Source organism: Manis javanica, chromosome 9 (genome assembly GCF_040802235.1).
Source record: "Manis javanica isolate MJ-LG chromosome 9, MJ_LKY, whole genome shotgun sequence".
Lineage (NCBI taxonomy): Eukaryota > Metazoa > Chordata > Mammalia > Pholidota > Manidae > Manis > Manis javanica.
This window is the reverse complement of record NC_133164.1, coordinates 92,448,273-92,462,912: the sequence shown is the minus strand read 5'-3', so window position 1 is coordinate 92,462,912 and position 14,640 is coordinate 92,448,273. Positions and strand designations below refer to the sequence as shown.

Genomic DNA, 14,640 nt, shown 5'->3' with positions numbered 1-14,640 from the left:
TACAGGGGAGGGAGAAAGTGGCCAAGAAACCTGTCCCAAAGAAGGTGACAGACAATGTGTGAGCCTTGTCCTTAACCACTGCCCCATAAGGCCTTGAAATGGAAAAGGCTGCACAAATCAGCTCACCCAGCTCCACTCCACTCCTTATGAATGAGGCCCCAGCTTGTCACAGACTGGCTCATCCACCCTAGATGGGGGTGGGCAGGGACAGGAGAGTCCAGGATGGGCAAAAAACAGGGTACCACAGGCAGGAAACTGGAGGGAGACAACTGACATCCAAGTGGCACTCGAGCATCCCAACTGCTGGCTCCTTAGAAGCGTGCACCACCCACCCAGGTGAGGGGGCAGGGGCAGGAGTCATCATGGGGCATGGACGGAGAAACTGAGACCCAGAAAGGTAAGGCAGTCACCAAGCCCTTTTGACCACTTTGGGGGAGTGCCCCTTTCCAGGAGTGCAGGAAAACAGAAGTTAAGGAATCCTGAGAGCTAGGTTGTGAGCTGGGGTCCTGGCACAGTGTCCCAGGGCACACAGCTAGGCATAGAGGAGGGTGCTCTGCCCAGGAAGGGAGCAGCCCCTCTGCTAACTGGGCAAGGTTGGTACAGCATGTCATGACCCCCAGCAGGCCCTGAGGGTCTCTCTGGCTTTGTTGACTGGAATGTCTGAACCTGGCAAATGGCCAGTGGTCATAAAAGCTCACTGAATCTGTCCTGAGGCTTCAGAAAACTCGGGGTAAGGGGTGTGCTGGGTGTGAATTCTCCTGCCCTTGGTTGCAAGAGCTCCTGGAAGGGGGCTGTACCCAGCCCTGGGCCAACCTTAGAGGCAGAGGTGTGCGCAGAATCAGGCACTGCCCCAGAATGATCCCAGGGGAGCCAGGAAGGGAAAAGCACAGCGTCCAGCCCTTGGATACAGACCTGTGTATTTGAACCTCAGTTCTGCCCCTTCCATGAACAGCTGCCTGACCTCCCTGAGCCTCAGGCTTGTCCTTGGAGAAACGGAGGCGAGGACATCTCCGTCACAGGTGTGTGGTGACACGCCCAACAGAGCTGGTGCTCTGAGGCTCCTGTTCCCCTAGTGCCCACCCCGTTCTTGTTCCTGACAGTGGAGGCACACTCCCAGTGGCCAGAGGCAGAGCAGCTCCCACTGCTAAATGCACAGGCCTCTGGGGTTCAGAATGGAGGGACTGGTGCTGCCTAGAGGGGTCAGGAGGTGCTGCTCAGCAGAGGGTATTACCCAGTCTCTGGCTGGGGAGCAGGAGTTGGCCAGACAGGGACGTGGAAGGAGGCAATCCTCAGTAAGACAAGGCAAATTAGCTAGGCGTGGGTTGGTCCTGTCGGGCTACTAGGGAGGCTAGGGTGGGGAAGGAAGGAATAGAACCTGGAGAGCCCAGGGGACTTTCTCAGCTGCCCAGAAGCACCCAGCAGCGCAGTGGGGGCCCTGGCCACGCTCAAGCCAAGGGCAGGTGCCAGCCTCATAACTGGCCTGGCCCCTCCTCCTGGGCCTCCATGCTGTCTTATAAGATGTTCTGTATCACCTCTCCCATGACAGCTGATTACACCGTTGCTGAAAAATAAAGAACAGAAGGAAGGAAAGAAGCTGAGTCCTCTCTGCCTCCCTCCCTCCCACCGCCCTGCTCTTGCTCTCTGTTGCTAAGTAGATGGTGGGTTTATTTGCGGCTGTCGGTTCCCAGTAGAAAAATCCCGTCTTGGAGAGCCGCCTGGATGGAAATGGCTTCAGCGCCGATTTCATGGAGAAGGTCTGTGCAGTAATTAGTGTTCATGAGGGAGGAACTGGACTGGCAGGCTCCCAAGAAAACTACTCCCCAAAAGTTAGCTCCAGTCCAGAGGGCTACATCAAATCTAATTCCCGAGTGTGCCTGGGGATGGCTACAGACTTGCGGACCAAAACAGGGAGTGGGGTGGCACAAGGTTCATGGGGAAGACGGGTCATGGGGGGCAGAGGCAGCCTTTGCCACCAAAACTGTGGATGGCTACTGCTGCTCACTGAGCCCCATGCCTCTCCTTTTCCTTCCCTAGCCTGCCCGAAACAGACTCTTGGTGAGGGAGGAAAGGACAGGAGAGAGGGAAAAGGTGGACTAGCCTGTGCTGGCCACTAGCTCTTTCAGGGTTTCTGGAGAGCACACTGCCTGACTGCGAATGCCTGCTGCCCTACGTGGATCCGCACAGAGAGCTGCTCTCGCCACCCGCTAGGAATGGCCTTCCCCCTTTCTTCTTCCCCCTGTCAGTCAGGGCTCCAGGGAGCACTGCCTGCCTCCATAAGAGTTCTGAAACAGGTAGAAGCAGGATTAAAATCCAGAACTCTGAATCTTCCTTTCCATTTTCATTCTTTGAAATTTTGCCAGTGCCAATCTGCTGCTCATATTTACACACAAGGAAACCAGGGACCCCAGAAGACCAGAGGCTGGTCAGGAGGGCCCTGGCCTGGCCTAAAATCCAAGCTGTGGCTTCTAGCCCGGTATCTTTTCGCATTTCTGAGCCACGGGGCCTTTGCACTGATGATCTCCCTCTGTCTACATCCCTGCTATGCCCTCTCCCTATTCACTCTAGTCCTAGACTCTGTGCTCTCAGCTACCCTGGCCTTCCAGCCACAGCCTTCATTTCTGGCACCCCTGGGGATATCCAAGATCAGCCTGCACTTCAGAATCTGCAAAACCAGGGAGGGTCCTCTCTGCTTAGCCACACTCAAGAACCAAAGCTGCCTGGGAGAAAAAATGCTGAGAAAGAGAGCCAACAGCCATTCTTTCATCCAGCCCACCACCCAGCTTTCTTCTCCTGGGCCTCAGCTTCCCCAGCTGGCCTTCTCCACCATGGGGGTATAGTCAGCTCAACCAAGACAAAGCAAAGGTCTAAAGGAAATTTCTAGGAAGCTGAAAGAGAGGATAAGACCTGAGGATGCAAAGGCTAAGCCATGACTAGCTGTGGGAGTCACATGCATCATGGACTTGATAATGTCAGGCTTCAGGTCACCTCTACCTAGCACAGATCACTGAGCCCTGGCCATGGCTCCCCTGCCAAACCCCCTTTTCAGCCCACTTCTTCGTTGAGAGTAGTGAGAACAGAGAACAGGACCATGTATGCCTCCAGGACACATGAACATTTCAGACCCCCTCTTCCCCTAGGCTAGTCCACTGTCCACCATCTTCTCAGGCAGGGGCAAGGACCCTGGATAGAGTTGGCCTGCACCTCCCCACATAAATCCGTTTCTGCTCTTTTATATTTGGTGCAAATCCTTGGAGATTTGCTGCCTGAATCTGTTGATTCAGTTTGCTTCCTGCACTTTTCTTCTGGGGCCATCCATGCTGACCATCAGTGTCTGCTTGCTCTCCCCTCCTCAGGGCTGTACTGGGCAGGCCCCCAAGAAACTGGATCTCCCCACGGCCCAGGAAGTCAGCCAGGTACAGAAGCTCCAGCTCTCTCGCTCTGCAGCTGTGTGCCCTTGGGGGGATCACTTCATCTTGATCTTCAGATGCATCCCTGTCCCCCTTCTGCTCCCACTCTCACCCCATTCACTGATGTTTATGTGCTAGCTTCTGGGGACACAGACTCCTGGGCAGGATACCAAACCCATCTCCCAGGAAAGGAAAGGAACCTGTCTGAAGTCCAGAGAGCTGGTGATTGCTGGAAGCTATGGTTTGTCAGTAGGCATTCTAACAGTAAACCAGTGTCCATGCCTCACTCAGTGCACTCTGTCCCCACACACACCAGGCCTTGTGCCCAAAGCAGAGCAACAAGGCAGATGGGGCCAGCTCTGCCATCTTAGCGCTCATAAGGTCCTCTGGGGAAGTCGGTGAGTACCATGGAGGACTGTGCTCAATCCACATCCTTCCTCTCTCCTCAAGGGCACAGCATCCCATGCCCATCCTGACCAGGGAGGGGGAACTTTCCCCATCCCTCCCAGCTTGTCCCACCTCCATGCTGCCAGAGGCCTGCGCTGCTCTTGAGTGAGATACCCCCACCTTTCCTCACCCCTACCCTCCCAGCCCACATTCCCAGATCTTAACAATTCCTCTCACAAAAGGAACAATCAACTGAGGTGCCTCTTTGGGGAAAGCATGAAGCTAGCTCTTTGTCACTCAGGTCCCTGCCAGCTCATTACTGCCTCCTGTCATTAGCATATTAGATACACATGGTAAACAAAACACACGTCCTAGACTCTCAATGCAAGCAGTCGCTCTGAGCCCCCAGTGGGCTAGCTTCTGCTAAGGCAGAAAACAAGACAGGGTCCCTGTCCATGCGAGTATGTATGGGAGGTAGGGGAGGTTATAATAGAGTAAAATGTGCAGGTCCCACACAAAGGAAGCAGACACCACTAGACAGTATAAATGCCAAAGCTATATTTCACATTGTAGGCAATCTTTAGCATCATATCACATCAGCTGCTGCTGACCATGGGAGTAATAGTAATCCTCCCATTAATTATATGCTAGCACCCTGCTGGATACCCATGACCCCAGCAGGTAAGTATCATCATCCCCATCTCCTGGATACGGAACCTGAACCCAGGGGTAACTACCCATTACTACCCAGAGGTTGGAATTTCTTGGTTGGTGTGCTCCTATTTTTTTTTATTCTTTAAGTGAATTAGGGCCTGTTTGGAAGGAGCCAGAGGAGAGAAGCGAGATTAATTCAGCTCACCTGGCAGGTCCTCCGTGCCTGTGTATAATAAAAGGGAGGCATGTATGCCCTCCCCTCCCAATTCTGAGCAGCTCAATGGCTCTTGTAAGGGCCCCATCTTGGGGCTTAGTTGGGGTTGCAACAGGAAAGGCACAGCCCCATGAACTGTAGTCTTGCTGGGGAGACACGGTTCCCCAAGACGAGAAGAGCAGAGAACTCTTTCCAACCAAGCACTTGTTTTTATGTTTCAGACACTTGGACAGGGCAGAACTCATTGGAAGAAAGATCATCAAGCACTGGGAAACTAGGGAGGGCTGCAAGTGTGGGAGGTTCTAGTAGAAGACCGGGGAGCAAGGAAGATTCCCCAGGTAGGGGGAAGGAGCCAGAGCAAAGGCCTGGAAGTGACATGGACATGTGCTGTGGGGGAGTGTAGTTCAGTGTGACTGAGACAGAGGGACAAAGGGACTTGTCGGTCCCCTGCCTTGGGAGTGTGACCTCTCCTTTCATGGGAGGAAGGAGTCAGGCCGATTCCCCACACCCCAACGACATCACGCAGGTAGAGAGCTGTCTCTGCAGATATGCCCAGATGGTTTCAGGCCAGGGGCCAGGACTTCAGGTTCATGGGAAGGAGAGATTCCTCCACACTTCCCTCTGCATGGGGAAGTGGATCCTATTGGGGAAAATGACCCCAACCTTAGTTAAGCTGGTCCAACCACCACATAAGCTCCAACAAGTGGAATTATACACAACTCAACAAGTATTTACTGAGCTCCCTCTGTGAGCCTGAGACCACACATGACCCAGCAAATGCCAGGCTCCCTGGGGAGCCAGACCCAGCACCCTGTCATTCCCATGCACTGAGGAGTTCAGCATGTTAGATACTTCCCTGAAGGCTATTCTGGATACCAGACCCATCAGGGGCCCTGCCTGATTCCCCCTGGGCAGAGTTCAGTGTCCTCCTCTATAGGCAGCAGAGCCCAAGGTTTGCTGGGGGTCAGCAGCATGGCCAAAGTCTGCCAGCGAGGCTCTGCAGCCAGCCAGGCAGACCAAAAGAGGGAGAGGCAACCACAGGCAGGCTACTGAGGTGGACAGGACTGAGAGTAGAGGAGGTCAGAGATAGGAGATAGCCTCCCCCTCTCAGAGGCCCTGCCTGTTGCCCATCTCTGGTAGTTTAGCAATGGGCTGGGTTGTGCCAAGGGAGTCCCTAAGAGCCCCTCCATGTGGTACTCCTTGAAGCAGAGGTCCATTCCCCTGAGTCATGCCTGGCTTCTCGGCAGGTGCACCCTGTTTGAGAAAATTCAAAACAGAAAGATCTCAACTCCCCACCAGCCTAATTAGAAGGGTACACAGTTGCTCAACTCTGGCATTCATCCTGGCACTCATGTGAGTAACAAATGCCCATATGCATTTCAAATCCAACCTGGATGCTCAGATAGAGTCCTCTGTGGAGAAGCCCAGGCCTGACCGAAAATGGGCAGCACACCAGGGGTAGAGGGAGGTCAGGTACATGCAGCCCAGTGAGGGCCCAGAGCTCAGTTGACTCCACCTGGGTCCTTGTAGGAAAAGAATGAGGTCATTCAAGAGCCTCAAGTGCAGGCCATGGGGTGAGGTATAGAGGGAGGACAGTTCCCAGGCAGGGCCTCCAGGGTCCCCATTCACACTGCCCTTAGATACTGCCCAGGGCTACTGGAGCAGGTGCCAAGAACTGAGACTCAAACTAGCCCTAAGGGGGCCACAGGACTCTGTTCCACACTGAGGCAAGTCACACAGCCTCTCCCAGTTGTTAGATGCTGGTAACATTCGCCTGGCCTACTTTGAAGTATAAGATTGCAGAGCCTATGGACATGATAGCACCTTGGCAAGTAAACCCCCTGTCAAAGAAATGAATGAAAGGATGCATTTCACACTGTCCTGGGGCCAGAGAAGGGGCACAGGGGCAGGCCCTTGCTATGGGAACAAAAGCCAGCACATGTGTCCACAGAGCACTTTGTCCTTCTCCTGCAGGCTGGGACTTAGATTGGCCCCCGCCTTCCCTGTGCCTGCCCAAACCCTGAGCCTCCTCTTGGGCCCATCTGCCCAGTCAAGGACTACTGAAAGATCTTTGCTGAGAAACGGGAGAGGTCACCATATGTCATGTCCACTTTTCGTCCTTTTTCACAGTGTCATAAAGATGTTGCAGCTGACACCAGACATGTAATTCTCCAGCGTTGAGGGTATAAACAAGGGCAACTGGCAGGGACAGATGCTTGGCAAAGGCCTGTCGGCTGCTCCTTTCATCCTCCAACATTTCCAGCCAATGAGGTCTCTCAGTTGGAACTTACTGGGCCCTCCCTGTGCCCAGAGGAAGAGAAAAAGAAGGCTGGTCCAACTCCCTGGGGAGGGGGGTGCCATGTGGCCTGTGGAGATGCAGGTCCCCTGCCTGAGCCCATCTCTGTCTTGTGACTGCAAAGGGCAGGACAGCTGGGAGAAGTCCCAGACACATGGGGAGTCATGGTGCTCAGGGTCCACTTTCCCATCTTAGGATCGGGTGTACCTGAGAAATGCTTGAATGGCCCACTGTGCCTTCCTCTGGAGTGTCTGGTGTAAGGGGGTTGACACAGGACGGCAGTGCTGAGCCGGAAGCCAGATGCGAGCCCAGTGTAGGGTTCCCGCCTGGAGGCCACAAGGAGGGGAAATGCCAGCAGCCCTGATTCATTGACTGAGAGTGCCATCCATCTCCCCGTCTGCTGGCAACCCTGTCTTCCCAACACCCCGGCCTCCTCAGAGGAAGGTGGATGAATGGGTGAGCACCGCAGACCCTCTCCACACACCCCTCCTGCCCTGCAGCCTGCCCCAGCCTTTTAGCTCCCGGTAACTCAGACGGGGGCAGAGTGGAGCTGGCAACCACTGCATTCAGTGATGTCTATTAGTGGTGGGAGAAGGGGACTCTAGAGTTAGCGGCCCCTAGTGCAGAGTATTTCCATGTGGGCACACACACACACAAATGCAAGGTAGACAAAGATATGTGTTCTAACTGCCAAGTGAGAGGGGCCACTGCCAAGGGCTTCAGGGTCTGTTGAACTTGGTGTGGCCAGAGAAGCCTTACTAGAAGAGGGAAGTTTCAGTCACTCCTCAAAGGACACCTGGGCTCCAAAGGATTGAAGCATGCTGGCTGCAGCAGGGCAGGGGGGCTGTTCTTGGCTTGGCTTTAACCCTGTGAAGGTGGAGGAGCAAGAAGTCAGACGTGTTCTATGGTGGGCAGTCACGGCTCCTCCCTGGAGAGAGGAGAACCGCAGGACTTGGTGAAAGACCAGCAGGGAACATTCCTGGGGAGAAGGGAGAGAGAAGTCCAGGTAGAAAGGACTTTGGGGACCACCACAGCCAGGACAGGTCCTGGGAAGATGGCAGGAGGATCGCTCAGTGTTGGGCAATGGGAAAGAGAGGCAGAGACAGTGGCAGAGCCCCAAGGCTCCCTTCTCCTGCCTGTCACCATGCCCTGCTGAGCCCCAAAGGCATATTCTCAAAGAGCCACGGATTAGAAGGGCAGATGGGGCTCACCCCTGGGGCAGGCCATGGGCAGGTCAAGGGCATCATCATACAGGAGTCTATATGAGACGAGGCCACAGTGGCCGAGGAGGTGCTTAGGGCTTCACTGAAGAGCGGGACCCAGGAGGTGGGTCCTGAAGGAGGCCCAGACCTGGAGCAGACAGAGGCAGGAGGCCATTCGCAGAGCAAGAGCGTGCACACAAAGAACCGCTCTGCAACTCTCTCGCCCATGTGCGGGAAGGGGACATCCGCTCCACAAGGCATGAGGGAGGCTGCCCTTGCTCACCCGGACAGTGGAGGACAAAGGCTGGTGGGGGGAACAGACGTGGCCTCAGAACTCCAGCTACACTCTTTCCAGGGAGGCGGAGGATGTTCCCTCCCTCCCTCCTTCTCTCTAATCACCCCCAGAGATTCTGCCATAATTTTCTGCAGTGGGGCCCACGTCCGTTTTCTAAGTGAATCCAGGTGATTCTCAGGTACAGTCTGGGGTGAGAGCCACTAAGGAACATGCTCTGAGGATAGGACTTCCGGCACCACACAGGTGGTTGAGATTTAGGGCAAGAGGTAGGGGTGGGTGGCTTCCTGGGCTCCCTGAGAAGCTCACACTGGACCTGATCCTCCTCAACCCATGGGTCTGGCTGGTTGGCAGATTTCCTGCTGCCTTCCCTACCCCATCCCCATCTCTATGCCCCAGCTTCCTCCCACTTCCTCCAGGCCAGCCAAGCACAGGGCCTGAAGGAGCTGATGTTTTATTAAAGTCCAGATCTTCCTATTCTAGGGCCACCTTCCTCTGGCTAATTCTGTAATTCAATTAGTAGGAAGCCAAGGCCTGGCTGGGGTGGGAGGAATGGGAGCCTTCCCTTCCCTGATGATTACAAGCCAGGCTTCAGCCCTGTTCTGAGTTGGGCAGGAAATTGTTCTTCCTTCACTTCGTAATGAGAAGGGCCTTTTATCCCTGCACATGGGGGCTTTGTAAATTATTGCCATCTCCACACAATTAGTTCTGCTTTGCTGTGTTTTTCCCCCATGTGAAAGAGGGCACCTGCCCACCTTCTCGGGGGTCAGCAGGGCCCCCTTGCACTGTCATCTCTGGCTGCCCCGCCAGAGAAGAGTGTCTGCCACACCCTCTATACCCTGACCTGGCAGTACACCTGCCTGTATTGCCTCCCTGTCTCCTGCCACACCCTTCTCCTCCCTCCCTTCCCTTCCCTGGCTTCCCACTCCCCCTGCAGTGCCAAACTGTGGGTCTCCTCTCACCATCCCCACTGGGCTCCTTGGTCTCCCAGCTGCCTTACACCGGGGCCAGAAGCTCAGCCCTCCATTTAGAAGACACTGTCCCCACCGTTAAGGAGTTGACAGTCTGTTCGGAGACACAACACGTGCAACTAATAAATAGAAGGGTCAAGTAAAAAAGAACAGCAAGTAGGAAGAGGTTAAGCAGTAGCATGAGGAAATGTGAATGCTGGCCAAGGCTCAGGAGAAGTGAAGCCGCAGAGGAGAGGCAGCTCCCTGGGGTCTGGCAGGGAGGTTGCAGGGTCTGTCTCCTGCAGGAGGCCCAGGCAATCAGCTGTTGATGGCAGCACTGCAGTGCAGCTCTTTCCCACGTATGACATCTCTCTGCCCTGACTCTCATCCCTGATGATTTCCGAAGTCCCCTCCTGCTCTGCTAGGCTGCAGTCCTACTCTGCTGAAGCCCATGATTCAGGAGGGGATGGGAGAGAAAGCGCTGACCCTGACAGGTGGGAGACTCGGGTGAGGAGCTGGTGCTGGAAAGAACCATCTGAGACACTGGGATGGGAAAGGTGGGAGCTCAGGGATAAGGTCACGCCTCACCAGAGATTCCTAGGTCTCTTCAGCAGCTTTTCACCTCAGATCCCATTAGTGTCACACAGCTGAATGGAAGAAAAAGAGGGCAGAGGTGGGGGACTTCATGCTCCATGATGGATTCCATCCTCCGAACATCAGCTTTTGGAACACAGGGCCACAGGACCAAAGGGGATGCCACTTACAGCTTGCTGGCTAGATAGAACCTGCTTCAGTTCCCAGAGCTCAGAGGAAGCTTTGAGGCAGGGCCATAGCAGGATCCTCCAGTGATTATTTCCCTCATGAAGAGTTTGCCAGGAAGCTGATGCCAAATTATCTTTGTCCATTTCCTCAAAACAGGCTGTGGGTCCTGCATTCTGGCTCACCCATTTTCCCCACCCCCTTTTCATTCCATCCTCCTCTTTCAGCAAAGATTTTTTTCTTTCAAGTTAATTATGCAAGTGATACATGAATATATTTCAGGTCTAAATGTGTCAAATTTAACAAAAAAAGTTGAAGTTATGGGAGACATCCATCATCGCCCATACTGTTTTTAGCTTGGTGTGTCCTCTTCTAGACTTTGTGCTATGGTGTAAATACAGATCTGAGTGCATATGGACCAACGGAATACATCTCCATTGTACATCCAGGTGTATGCTATTTCACAGCTCCTTTTTCCCTTTGGCAATGTGTCTTTCCACGATGGTACATTTAGGACCATCTCATCTCTTTAACTGCTACAGAGTATTCCATAGTTTAAACATAAAAACACCACTGCACTGAGGGGCCTTTAGGTGGCTTTCAATTTTTTTGCTATTCCATTCAGCCACAGTGGACCCTTGCTCTCTCCTCTGTGAGCACAAGAATATACTTGGAGAGTCAGGCCTGGGAAGGGAATTGCTGGACCTGAAGGAAGGGAGAGGCTTCTGTGCCACCAGATCCACCCCCAGGACGGGTGCTCCCTTCTCAGACCTTCTCAAGCCTTCAGATTCAGAGCCAGGGTGCCAGCCTTCTCTCCCACACTGTCCTGAATCAGTGTGCAGCTGCTCGTGGAAAGAACACCGTTTCCCAACTAGACTATGTGCTCCCAAGGGGCCTCACCGGGTGTGTCTCTGGGGACACCTCATCGCATCACAGGAGAGTAGCATGGCAGATTCAGTGATGCTGAGCTGAGGCCCCTGTACCACCCTCACAGCTGGAAGCCTCCTCCTCCACTCCCGTGAAGAGCAGCAATGAGCAGCAGGAAGTCAAAGCTAGCTTTTCTGAGTGGGGGCTCTGTGCGTAGCCCCTCTCTTCTCTATACAGTCAATGTCTAGTGAGGAGGCTTGGATGCTCTCCCTCCCCTAGCCACCCTAAGCCCCCACCTCAGCCTCCATCCCAGGCGCTCCCTGCTCTGTAGCATCTATCCTCCTGAAGCCACTCCTCTCCCCTCCCGCCAAGGCTCTGCTTGGCAAAGGGAGCAGACATAGTCCCTTCATGCACTCTGGAGCCGGCAGTTCTTGACTGCCTATCCGTATCTGCCTTTTTAAAAGGACTATAGTGAGACGACTCATCCTCAGGCAGACTATCAGGACTGTCAGATGTGGCACTGGACTGGCTGAAGAGATCTCTGGAGAAAGGCTGGGTAGGTTTGCCCCTGGCGGTGCCTGTGTAAGGCTGGTCCATCCTGGCAGAGGTGTGGACACAGGAGAAGGGAGTCTTGACTCTCTGACGTCATGGTCCCCAAGAGTGACTGAGCATCACACCGCACCCTGCAATTAGAGAGCTCTGCGGCTGTTAGTACTCATTGGCTAGTGAGACTCCCCGCAAACCTCCTAAGGTTACTACCCCTGTGTATGGAAACTGGGGTTCAAAGAAAGGAATCAGTAAGAGGCTCCATGGCCCAAGGGTTTTGCCTGAGCACAGCTCCTGTCCAGCACTGTGCATCAGCCTTGAGAGGATGGCCACCTTGAAGGAAAGAGCAGGGAGCTGACAGTAACTGTGCTGTCAGGCACTGAGGGAATGCACTCAAGGAAGCTTTGGGGACGAGAACCCTCCCAGGAGGAGCCACCTATCAACTCTCAGGGCAACTTAGTGCCCCCACCACTATGGAGCCCAGCATCCCTCAGGGTCTCCAGAGCTTAGGTCGGCTCCCAGCAGCTTCCAAGCACCACTTCTGTGTGCCCCCTTTGCCTACTGATCCCAAGAGTGGCCATGGCTTTGGGGATTCAATATCCTTGACAAATGTGTCTTGAGCTCCTGTCCTGTTCTGGGCACTGAGAACCAAACAGGACTAGAACAAAAACAAGTCCCTGACCTCATCTAAGCTTAGGGAGACTGCCAATCAAGGCGCAAATATACAATGTTATTATGTCAATGGGAGTATCAAAGAGAAGAGTAGACAAGACAAGGGGTCAGAGTACATGCCTATGTGGCAGTTGGGGAGGCGAAGCAATGATGGGTTCAAGGAGACAGTCAGGAGATGCTTGGAGAAGGTCACACTTGGACAGAAACCTGTGGGGAGAGAAGGAGCAAGCCAGACACAGAAAGGGGTGAGGGTCGCTTTGGTCAGAGGGAACAGCCAGTGCAAAGGTCCTAAGGTAGAGTGTGTCTGGACAAGCTAATAGGACAGGAGATTAGCAAAGGGAAGCATGGAAGGAGGTGGAGATGTCATGCAGGGTCTGAGGGTCCCTCAAAGATTCTGGTTCACAATGAAGCTGTGAGCTCTCCCAAGAAAACCATGGCAAAAATTCCTGGAAGCTGGACAAAAGCAACAGATTTTTTTTCCCCTAGAATTCTTTCCTTTCTATCCTGGGCAATAGAAACAATGTGGCCATTTTCTCCCCTCTCCCCCTCCTTTTTCTTCTCCTCTTCCTCTTCCTGCTTCTCCTCCTCCCTCTCCAAACCTGCCCCTGACCTTGTCCCTAGCTGGCTTGCTTGCATGCAGCGAGACAGTGTCTCCTCCTAGTTGCAGGACAAGGTGGAGGACAAGGCCAGTGAAGGGACAGGAGGAAAGAGGCCCCTGGAGAGGCAGGCAGCAGCACGAGGGACAACGTCACAGAGGCCTCTGACCGCTATTCATTTCAGTCCCCTGGTGTCTCCATCAATAACCGTCTGCCATGACCAGGAGGGAGGGCTGGGGAGGGAGGAGGAGGAGGGGTAATCTGGGGTCTGTGTGGGGATGGGTGAGATGGAGTGGAAGAGAGTCTCCTTGGCACTCTGCAACTCCCAACCTGGGGCAGGAGCTGGAGGCGGCAGAGCACCCACGGGTAGCTGAGAGTTTCCGTCTCCCTGGTTTCTCTCTCTGCTTGCTTCTTCCCTTTGCTGCGTGCCCCTCACGTACACATTCCCTTCAATCTTCACTCTGAAGCTGGGAGGGGAAGGGAGGTAGGCCCAATGTCTACACTGGAAGAGGGGGAAAGGGGTTTTCACTGGGTGGTGGAGGAGTCAGAACTGCAGAGGACGCTGGCAGCACTGTGTACCCGGGCAAGAGGAGGCCAGAGCAAGCCTGGTGCCAACAGCCCACAGGCCTCATGAGGAGAGGGTCTGAGACGTGGGGCCTAGCACACAATGGGCACTTGGAAAATAGTTGATAAATGGCTGTGAGAATGACCAAATGGCCAGCTGTGGACAGTCAAAAAGGGAGGTTGGCTTGAGATGGACTAGGTCGTCAAGGAGGACTACCTGGCATAGGTAGAACTCTATCAGAGTCTTGAAAGATGGATGGGATTGGAAGTCTGACAGACATGAAAATGAGAAGAGAGGGCATACCAGGTGAGAGGACTGTGAGAGCCAAGCATGCCGGGCAGTGGAGCAGAGCGAGGGAGGGAAAGAAGACAGTGAGGCGAGGTAGCTGGCCAGCCTGCAGGGGGCTCAAGCTTGCTTCTGGCCAACGTTGGCCTGTTAATTTTCTCTATCGCCCTGGATCTCACTGGCCTCCCAAGCCACACTCAGCCAATCTTCAGGCAGAGCCAGGGCCCTGCACCAGGAAGCTGAGGGAAACCCCCTAAAAGACTCTTCCTTCAGCAAACATTCTCTTTGCCTTGTCACCATGGCTGAAGGGAGAGCATTTAGAAGTCACCCCTTAGTTAAACATGTTGCTCTGTGAAATCGAGATTCCCTGGTGAGGCACTGTGAGAACTGCTCCAGGGAAAAACTACACTGGACCTTGGAGACCACTTGGTCAGCCCTTGCAGTCCACACGTGAAGAGACTGAGGCACCACAGGAGATGTGATTTGCTGGGTCACTGAAGGAATCAGAGACAGAACAGGAGTTGGCCTGAGGTCCAGCACGGTGTTGTTGGTGGGTTGGATATGCCCAAGAAGCCCTGTGACTGGGAGGGGTGTGAAGATACCACTGCAAATGTGATGTCAGGGGCTGGGATGGGGGACACATGGACAGTCTCATTCATGCTATTAGGGCAGCCTGGCCTGGGATCCTCTTTACAAATGAAACCTTTATTTGGCAGGGAAGAGGGTCCCTCCATCATCCCCGGTGGAGCAGCCGGCAGCACTACTAAGGGGCCAGAACTAGAGTTCAAGGGCAAATGTGACTAGAGGTGCTGGGGGAGAGGGTCAGAAGCTGCCCTTTCTGGGAGGTATTGGGGCTGAAACAGCAGCTGCAGAAACGGGGAAAGGGAGGGAGGAAAAGGGCAGAGGCGCCTCAGGCACCAGGGCTCAGGGACAGGAAGGGACCCGCGA

The 14,640-nt window shown here is 54.2% G+C and overlaps 1 protein-coding gene across 50 annotated transcripts in view; it reads left to right on the top strand.

The window, feature by feature from the left end:
• Positions 1-14,640, top strand: part of CELF4 (CUGBP Elav-like family member 4) — a 283,441-nt gene that overhangs the window by 59,075 nt on the left and 209,726 nt on the right. The window lies entirely within an intron of this gene.